This window comes from Triticum urartu, chromosome 6A (genome assembly GCF_056163025.1).
Source record: "Triticum urartu cultivar PI428250 chromosome 6A, HENAU_Tu73, whole genome shotgun sequence".
Taxonomy (NCBI): domain Eukaryota; kingdom Viridiplantae; phylum Streptophyta; class Magnoliopsida; order Poales; family Poaceae; genus Triticum; species Triticum urartu.
Window position 1 is genome coordinate 526,311,266 of NC_141878.1, and position 10,962 is coordinate 526,322,227.

Genomic DNA, 10,962 nt, shown 5'->3' on the forward strand with positions numbered 1-10,962 from the left:
ATGGACAAGACCTAATCCTAAACATAGCACAAGATCGTATAGTTCGTTTGCTAGAGTTTTCCAATGTCAAGTATCTTTTCCTTAGACCATGAGATCGTGTAACTCCCGGATACCGTAGGAGTGCTTTGGGTGTACCAAACGTCACAACGTAACTGGGTTACTATAAAGGTATACTACGGGTATCTCCGAAAGTGTCTGTTGGGTTGACACGGATCAAGACTGGGATTTGTCACTCCGTATGACGGAGAGGTATCACTGGGCCCACTCGATAATGCATCATCATAATGATCTCAAAGTGACCAAGTGTCTGGTCACGGGATCATGCATTACGGTACGAGTAAAGTGACTTGCCGGTAACGAGATTGAACGAGGTATTGGGATACCGACGATCGAATCTCGGGCAAGTAACATACCGATTGACGAAGGGAATTGTATACGGGGTTGCTTGAATCCTCGACATCGTGGTTCATCCGATGAGATCATCGAGGAGCATGTGGGAGCCAACATGGGTATCCAGATCCCGCTGTTGTTTATTGGCCGGAGAGTCGTCTCGGCCATGTCTACATGTCTCCCGAACCCGTAGGGTCTACACACTTAAGGTTCGGTGACGCTAGGGTTGTAGGGATATGTATATGTAGTAACCCGAATGTTTTTCGGAGTCCCGGATGAGATCCCGGACATCACGAGGAGTTCCGGAATGGTCTGGAGGTAAAGAATTATATATAGGAAGTGCTATTTCGGCCATCGGGACAAGTTTCGGGGTCACCGGTATTGTACCGGGACCACTGGAAGGGTCCCGGGGGTCCACCAGGTGGGGCCACCTGCCCCGGGGGGCCACATGGGCTGTAGGGGGTGCGCCTGGGCCTATATGGGCCAAGGGCACCAGCCCCAAGAGGCCCATGCGCCAAGAGATAAAAAAGGGAAGAGTCCCAAAGGGGGAAGGCACCTCCTAGGTGCCTTGGGGAGGAGGGATTCCTCCCTTGGCCGCCGCCCCCCTAGGAGATTGAATCTCCTAGGGCCGGCGCCCCCCCTAGGCTCCCTGTATATAGTGGGGGAAGGAGGGCCTCTCACCCCACGCCTTTGCTGCCTCCCTCTCCCTCTCCAACACATCCTCCTCCTCCATAGAGCTTGGCGAAGCCCTGCCGGAGTACTGCAGCTCCATCACCACCACGCCATCGTGTTGTTGCTGGAGCCATCTTCCTCAACCTCTCCTTCCCCTTGCTGGATCAAGAAGGAGGAGACGATACGCTAATCGTACGTGTGTTGAACGCGGAGGTGCCGTCCGTTCGGCGCTAGGATCTCCGGTGATTTGGATCACGTCGAGTACGCCTTCCTCATCCCCGTTCTTTGAACGCTTCCGCGCGTGATCTACAAAGGTATGTAGATGCAATCCGATCACTCGTTGCTAGATGAACTCCTAGATGGATCTTGGTGAAACCGTAGGAAAATTTTTGTTTTCTGCAACGTTCTCCAACAGTGGCATCATGAGCTAGGTCTATGCGTAGTTCTCTTGCACGAGTAGAACACAATTCGTTGGGGGCGTTGATGTTGTCAACTTTCTTGCCGCTACTAGTCTTATCTTGCTTCAACGGTATTGTGGGATGAAGCGGCCCGGACCAACCTTACACGGACGCTTACGTGAGACCGGTTCCACCGACAAACATGCACTAGTTGCATAAGGTGGCTGGCGGGTGTCTGTCTCTCCCACTTTAGTTGGAGTGGATTCGATGAAAAGGGTCCTTATGAAGGGTAGATAGAAGTTGACAAATCACGTTGTGGCTTTCGCGTAGGTAAGAAAACGTTCTTGCTAGAACCCTACTTCAGCCACGTAAAATTTGCAACAACAATTAGAGGACGTCTAACTTGTTTTTGCAGCAAGTGCTTTGTGATATGATATGGCCAAAGTTGTGATGAATGATGAATGATATATATGTGATGTATGAGATGTTCATGCTATTGTAATAGGAATCACGACTTGCATGTCATGAGTATGACAACCGGCAGGAGCCATAGGAGTTGTCTTTATTTTTGTATGACCTGCGTGTCATTGAGAAACGCCATGTAAATTACTTTACTTTATTGCTAAACGCGTTAGCCATAGTAGTAGAAGTAATAGTTGGTGAGCAACTTCATGGAGACACGATGATGGAGATCATGGTGTCATGCCGGTGACAAGATGATCATGGAGCCCCAAGATGGAGATCAAAGGAGCTATGTGATATTGGCCATATCATGTCACTATTATTATTTGATTGCATGTGATGTTTATCATGTTTTTGCATCTTGTTTACTTAGAACGACGGTAGTAAATAAGATGATCCCTCATAATAATTTCAAGAAAAGTGTTCCCCCTAACTGTGCACCGTTGCGACAGTTCGTTGTTTCGAAGCACCACGTGATGATCGGGTGTGATAGATTCTAACGTTCACATACAACGGGTGTAAGACAGATTTACACATGCAAACACTTAGGTTGACTTGACGAGCCTAGCATGTATAGACATGGCCTCGGAACACAGAAGACCGAAAGGTCGAGCATGAGTCGTATAGAAGATATGATCAACATGAAGATGTTCACCGATGTTGACTAGTTTGTCTCACGTGATGATCGGACATGGCCTAGTTAATTCGGATCATGTTATACTTAGATGACTGGAGGGATGTCTATCTAAGTGGGAGTTCATTAAATAATTTGATTAGATGAACTTAATTATCATGAACTTAGTCTAAATTTTACAATATGTCTTGTAGATCAAATGGCCAACGTAGTCCTCAACTTCAACGCGTTCCTAGAGAAAACCAAGCTGAAAGACGATGGCAGCAACTACACGGACTGGGTCCGGAACCTGAGGATCATCCTCATAGCTGCCAAGAAAGATTATGTCCTACAAGCACCGCTAGGTGATGCACCTGTTCTCCCTGCAGAACAAGACGTTATGAACGCTTGGCAGACATGTACCGATGACTACTCCCTCGTTCAGTGCGGCATGCTTTACAGCTTAGAGCCGGGGCTCCAAAAATGTTTTGAGAGACACGGAGCATATGAGATGTTCGAAGAGCTGAAAATGGTTTTCCAAGCTCATGCCCGGGTCGAGAGATATCAAGTCTCCGACAAGTTCTTCAGCCGTAAGATGGAGGAAAACAGTTCTGTCAGTGAGCACATACTCACTATGTCTGGGTTGCATAACCGCTTGACTCAGCTGGGGGTTAATCTCCCGGATGACGCGGTCATTGACAGAATCCTTCAGTCGCTTCCACCGAGCTACAAGAGCTTTGTGATGAACTTCAATATGCAGGGGATGGAAAAGACCATTCCTGAAGTATTTGCAATGCTGAAATCAGCAGAGGTAGAAGTCAAAAAGGAACATCAAGTGTTGATGGTGAATAAAACCACTAAGTTCAAGAAGGGCAAGGGTAAGAAAGCCTTCAAGAAGGACGGCAAGGGAGTTGCCGCGCCCGGCAAACAAGCTGCCGGGAAGAAGCCAAAGAATGGATCCAAGCCCGAGACTGAGTGCTTTTATTGCAAGGAAAGTGGTCACTAGAAGCGGAACTGCCCCAAATACTTAGCAGACAAGAAGGCCGGCAAAACAAAGGTATATGTGATATACATGTAATTGATGTGTACCTTACCGGTACTCGTAGTAGCTCCTGGGTATTTGATACCAGTGCAGTTGCTCACATTTGTAACTCAAAGCAGGAGCTGCGGAATAAGCGGAGACTGGCGAAGGACGAGGTGACGATGCGCGTTGGGAATGGTTCCAAGGTCGATGTGATCGCCGTCGGCACGCTACCTCTACATTTACCTACGGGATTAGTTTTGAACCTCAATAATTGTTATTTAGTGCCAGCTTTGAGCATGAACATTGTATCAGGATCTCGTTTAATTCGAGATGGCTACTCATTTAAATCCGAGAATAATGGTTGTTCTATTTATATGAGAGATATGTTTTATGGTCATGCTCCGATGGTGAATGGTTTATTCTTAATGAATCTCGAGCGTAATGCTACACATGTTCATAGTGTGAGTACCAAAAGATGTAAGATTGATAATGATAGTCCCACATACTTGTGGCACTGCCGCCTTGGTCACATAGGTGTCAAACGCATGAAGAAGCTCCATGCTGATGGACTTTTAGAGTCTCTTGATTACGAATCATTTGACACATGCGAACCATGCCTCATGGGTAAAATGACCAAGACTCCGTTCTCAGGAACAATGGAGCGAGCAACCAACTTATTGGAAATCATACATACTGATGTGTGCGGTCCAGTGAGTGTTGAGGCTCACGGTGGCTATCGTTATGTTCTCACCCTCACTGATGACTTGAGTAGATATGGGTATATCTATTTAATGAAACACAAGTCTGAGACCTTTGAAAAGTTCAAGGAATTTCAGAGTGAGGTTGAGAATCAACGTGATAGGAAAATCAAGTTCCTGCGATCAGATCGTGGAGGAGAATACTTGAGTCATGAGTTTGGCACACACTTAAGAAAATGTGGAATAGTTTCACAGCTCACGCCGCCTGGAACATCTCAGCGTAATGGTGTGTCCGAACGTCGTAATCGCACTCTATTAGATATGGTGCGATCTATGATGTCTCTTATCGATTTACCGCTATATTTTTGGGGGTATGCTTTAGAGACTGCCGCATTCACTTTAAATAGGGCTCCGTCGAAATTCGTTGAGACGACACCGTATGAATTATGGTTTGGGAAGAAACCTAAGCTGTCGTTTCTAAAAGTTTGGGGATGCGATGCTTATGTCAAGAAACTTCAACCTGAAAAGCTCGAACCCAAGTCGGAAAAATGCGTCTTCATAGGATACCCTAAAGAAACTATTGGGTATACCTTCTACCTCAGATTCGAAGGCAAGATTTTTGTTGCCAAGAATGGATCCTTTCTAGAGAAGGAATTTCTCTCGAAAGAAGTAAGTGGGAGGAAAGTAGAACTTGATGAAGTATTACCTCTTGAACCAGAAAATGGCGCAGCTCAAGAAAATGTTCCTGAGGTGCCTGCACCGACTAGAGAGGAAGTTAATGATGATGATCAAGATACTTCTGATCAAGCTCCTACTGAAATTCGAAGGTCCACAAGGACACGTTCCGCACCAGAGTGGTACGGCAACCCTGTCTTGGAAATTATGTTGTTAGACAATGGTGAACCTTCGAACTATGAAGAAGCGATGGCGGGCCCGGATTCCGACAAATGGCTGGAAGCCATGAAATCCGAGATAGGATCCATGTATGAAAATGAAGTATGGACTTTGACTGACTTGCCCGTAGAGCGGCGAGCCATAGAAAATAAATGGATCTTTAAGAAGAAGACAGACGCGGATGGTAATGTGACCATCTATAAAGCTCGGCTTGTCGCTAAGGGTTATCGACAAGTTCAAGGGGTTGACTACGATGAGACTTTCTCACCGGTAACGAAGCTAAAGTCCGTCTGAATCATGTTAGCAATTGCCGCATTCTATGATTATGAAATATGGCAAATGGACGTCAAAACGGCATTCCTTAATGGTTTCCTTAAGGAAGAATTGTATATGATGCAGCCGGAAGGTTTTGTCGATCCTAAGTATGCTGACAAGGTGTGCAAGCTCCAACGCTCGATTTATGGGCTGGTGCAAACATCTCGGAGTTGGAACATTCGCTTTGATGAGATGATCAAAGCGTTTGGGTTTATGCAGACTTATGGAGAAGCCTGTGTTTACGAGAAAGTGAGTGGGAGCTCTGTAGCATTTGTCATATTATATGTAGATGACATACTTTTGATGGGAAATGATATAGAGCTTTTGGACAGCATTAAGGCCTACTTGAATAAGAGTTTTTCAATGAAGGACCTTGGAGAAGCTGCTTATATATTAGGCATCAAGATCTATAGAGATAGATCAAGACGCCTCATAGGTCTTTCACAAAGCACATACCTCGATAAGATATTGAAGAAGTTCAATATGGATCAGTCTAAGAAGGGGTTCTTGCCTGTGTTGCAAGGTGTGAAATTGAGCTCAGCTCAATGTCCGACCACGGCAGAAGATATAGAAGAGATGAGCGTCATCCCCTATGCCTCAGCCATAGGTTCTATTATGTATGCCATGCTGTGTACCAGATCTGATGTAAACCTTGCCGTAAGTTTGGTAGGAAGGTACCAAAGTAATCCCGGCAAGGAACACTGGATAGCGGTCAAGAATATCCTGAAGTACCTGAAAAGGACTAAGGAAATGTTTCTCGTTTATGGAGGTGACGAAGAGCTCGTCGTAAAGGGTTACGTCGACGCTAGCTTCGACACAGATCTGGATGACTCTAAGTCACAAACCGGATACGTGTATATTTTGAATGGTGGGGCAGTAAGCTGGTGCAGTTGCAAGCAGAGTGTCGTGGCGGGATCTACATGTGAAGCGGAGTACATGGCAGCCTCGGAGGCAGCGCATGAAGCAATTTGGGTGAAGGAGTTCATCACTGACCTAGGAGTCATACCCAATGCGTCGGGGCCGATCAAGCTCTTCTGTGACAACACTGGAGCTATTGCTCTTGCCAAGGAGCCCAGGTTTCACAAGAAGACAAGGCACATCAAGCGTCGCTTCAACTCCATTCGTGAAAATGTTCAAGATGGAGATATATATATTTGTAAAGTACATACGGACCTAAATGTAGCAGATCCGTTGACTAAACCTCTCCCTAGAGCAAAACATGATCAACACCAGAATTCCATGGGTGTTCGATTCGTCACAATGTAACTAGATTATTGACTCTAGTGCAAGTGGGAGACTGTTGGAAATATGCCCTAGAGGCAATAATAAAAGCATTATTATTATATTTCCTTGTTCATGATAATTGTCTTTATTCATGCTATAATTGTGTTATCCGGAAATCGTAATACATGTGTGAATAATAGACACCAACATGTCCATAGTAAGCCTCTAGTTGACTAGCTCGTTGATCAACAGATAGTCATGGTTTCCTGACTATGGACATTGGATATCATTGATAACGAGATCACATCATTAGGAGAATGATGTGATGGACAAGACCCAATCCTAAATATAGCACAAGATCGTATAGTTCGTTTGCTAGAGTTTTCCAATGTCAAGTATCTTTTCCTTAGACCATGAGATCGTGTAACTCCCGGATACCGTAGGAGTGCTTTGGGTGTACCAAACGTCACAATGTAACTGGGTGACTATAAAGGTATACTACGGGTATCTCCGAAAGTGTCTGTTGGGTTGACACGGATCAAGACTGGGATTTGTCACTCCGTATGACGGAGAGGTATCACTGGGCCCACTCGGTAATGCATCATCATAATGAGCTCAAAGTGACCAAGTGTCTGGTCACGGGATCATGCATTACGGTACGAGTAAAGTGACTTGCCGGTAACGAGATTGAACGAGGTATTGGGATACCGACGATCGAATCTCGGGCAAGTAACATACCGATTGACGAAGGGAATTGTATACGGGGTTGCTTGAATCCTCGACATCGTGGTTCATCCGATGAGATCATCGAGGAGCATGTGGGAGCCAACATGGGTATCCAGATCCCGCTGTTGGTTATTGGCCGGAGAGTCGTCTCGGCCATGTCTACATGTCTCCCGAACCCGTAGGGTCTACACACTTAATGTTCGGTGACGCTAGGGTTGTAGGGATATGTATATGCAGTAACCCGAATGTTGTTCGGAGTCCTGGATGAGATCCCGGACGTCACGAGGAGTTCCGGAATGGTCCGGAGGTAAAGAATTATATATAGGAAGTGCTATTTCGGCCATCGGGACAAGTTTTGGGGTCACCGGTATTGTACCGGGACCACCGGGAGGGTCCCAGGGGTCCACCGGGTGGGGCCACCTGCCCCGGGGGGCCACATGGGCTGTAGGGGGTGCGCCTTGGCCTATATGGGCCAAGGGCATCAGCCCCAAGAGGCCCATTCACCAAGAGATAAAAAAGGGAAGAGTCCCAAAGGGGGAAGGCACCTCCTAGGTGCCGTGGGGAGGAGGGATTCCTCCCTTGGCCGCCGCCCCCCCCCCTAGGCTCCCTATATATAGTGGGGGAAGGAGGGCCTCTCACCCCACGCCTTTGGTGCCTCCCTCTCCCTCTCCAACACATCCTCCTCCTCCATAGAGCTTGGCGAAGCCCTGCCGGAGTACTGCAGCTCCATCACCACCACGCCGTCGTGCTGTTGTTGGAGCCATCTTCCTCAACCTCTCCTTCCCCTTGCTGGATCAAGAAGGAGGAGACGATACGCTGACCGTACGTGTGTTGAACGCGGAGGTGCCGTCCGTTCGGCGCTAGGATCTCCGGTGATTTGGATTTTGGATCACGTCGAGTACGCCTTCCTCATCCCCGTTCTTTGAACGCTTCCGCGCGTGATCTACAAAGGTATGTAGATGCAATCCGATCACTCGTTGCTAGATGAACTCCTAGATGGATCTTGGTGAAACCGTAGGAAAATTTTTGTTTTCTGCAACGTTCTCCAACAGTTACTACTACTGCTTCTACAGTCTCGAATCCACTGATGCATGTCCGTCCACCGCGAGCGGGGCGGATAGCTTGTTGTAGAAGTACTAATAAGCAAAAGCATGTCCTCGTTTGCGAGCAACCGCGCACATGGGTGAGGGAGAAGGCGTGTAGTAAAATCAAGCTTCTCCTCGTTGTACGAGTTGACGCAACACATCATAGCACTGGCCCCACATGCTTGCCTCCAAACTTGGCTGAAAGACCCGCAGTGTACAATATATTTGCTGCAACCTCTAACATTTACCCACCACAAATTAAAATATATGTGGTCGTATGTATCGTTCTGATGCAGAGGCCGGGGAGTCCCCCCTTTTCGAAAAAAATTAAAATATATATTCCTGTCTTGACCAGATGAGCGTGCAAACTACAATCACCAGGGTGTCAGGTAGGGCCAGAAGACTATTTTTTTTTAAAAAAAACTTCGAGATGGCCACATAGCATGGAGCCGACCCCAACGATTTTAAGCTTACAGGCACGGTACATGCTATCCTAGATTACTCTACACATGAAACTACCACACGAGCGTCCGGGCTGCGCTTGGCTCTTCGCCTCTTCGCGAAGTCGACCAATGATGGAGTACTACTGCACTGGAGGAGTACTACAGTACGCTTCTGGCCATCTGACACCGATTGAACTGCTGCATGTCCACCGTGTGCGGGAGGGTGAGCGTGTAGCGAAAGCTTCTCCTAGTCTTGCTAGCCACCACGCTCATGGGCGAGGGAGGGATGCTCCTGCCTTTGCGTGTATGACAGGTGGGTCCGACAGGTGTGTGGCCAACCTGTCATACAGCCAAAGGCAGGTGTAGTTAAGTCCGTGAGGGAGAGGATAATCAAACTTCTCGTTGATGTATGAGTTGACGCGACACATCAAAGCACTGCACTCGATATATTTCAATAATTTGCGTTTACCGATGCATTAATTACAACGCATGCATGCATGCCGTGACTCTCCTTTTGATACTCCCTCCGGTCCTTTTTACTCTGCATATTAGGTTTGTCTAAAGTCAATCTCATCCAACTTTGACCAATTTTATACAAAAAATTATTAACATTCACATAACAACATATTTATTATTAGATCCATCTCGAAATATATTTTCATATTATATTTATTAGATGTTATAGATGTTAATATTTTTTAATATAAATTTGGTCAAACTTAGCAAACTTTGATTTCAGACAAAGCTAATGTGCGGAGTAAAAAGGACAGGAGGGAGTACTTGCATGTGTTGATTTAATGCACCTTGAAGTAGTATAAAATATGTGACGGTAAAGCTTTGTAATACCCCAGCCCAAGTCGAGAGATGGTTGTGCACGAGGAGGGCGAGATCATGCAGACCAAGCAGGACCCGACGATGGAGCTCTCTAAGGTCTCGATGGACCTCACCGTGCTCCACTGCCCCTTGTGCATCCGCCCCTTGACGCTTCCAGTGTATGAGGTTCGAATACACCTCGTCCGTTCGGCTGATTGAGCAAGGTGCAGGTTTCTTGATTGATGTGTTGTTCGATTGATTTCTGCAGTGCAAGGGAGGGCACCTGGCCTGCGCGGACTGCCGCGTCGAGTGCCCTGGGAACCAGTGGCAGTGCCAGAAGTGCGAGCGCGGCGGTGGCTTCGACGTGCGGAACACGGCGGTGGACTCCGTCCTTTCGTCGGTGAGGGTGGAGTGCCCGCACGAAGGCTGTGGGCTCTACGTCACTTACCACAAGCTCGCCGATCACCAGAGCATGTGTCCGCTCGTGCCCTATAAATGCCCCGTGCCCGTCTGCGGCTACGAAGGCCCGCCGCCGGCGCTCTACCACCACATCAACACCGCGCATCCCATGCCCGTGCACAGGATCTAGTACGACAAGGTGCTCCAGCTGCAAGTGCCACTGTCGGAGCCACGGCTCTTGCTGTTCGCAGAGGAGGACCGCCGCGCGTTTTTCTTGGTCGGCGGCATGCTCGACATCAGCGCGCCTATCGCCGTGTCGGTCGTCTGCATCAGAGCGGGGGCGTCCCCACTGCCGCACTATGTGGCCAAGCTGTGGGCGAACGGCCCGCCGGGGGAGCCCAAAGGCACGACCGACACCGTCAAGGTGGAAATGGAGGTGACAAGCAGCAAGGATCCCGGCGACGTCGACGTGCAGGAGCTGACCTTCTTGACAGTTCCGCCCAAGCTACTGGCCAGGGCTAAGCTTGTGTCCCTCCACATTCAGATTGACAAGCTCACGTCCTAAATGTTTCTACGATGCCTTCTGTTTATCTTAGTAATATGCTAATATAGGGATTACCTTGGTCTACTTTAGCTTAAGAAGTGGTGGGTTTTGGTGGCGATGCAGCAATTACTTCGACATCAGATCAGTAATTTCCAACAGTCGAACGGATATTTTGTGTCTGTTGGATATAAAGTTCCTTTGGGTAAGAAGTACTACTTGTCATCAAAATGGATAAAAGGAGATGTATGTAGACGTATTTTAG

General features: G+C 47.5%; 1 pseudogene; it reads left to right on the top strand.

Annotated features, from left to right (window-relative positions):
- The first annotated feature begins 9,250 nt into the window (after window positions 1–9,250).
- LOC147966060 (E3 ubiquitin-protein ligase SINA-like 7) lies at window positions 9,251–10,721 on the top strand (annotated as a pseudogene).
- The last annotated feature ends 241 nt before the right edge of the window (window positions 10,722–10,962 follow it).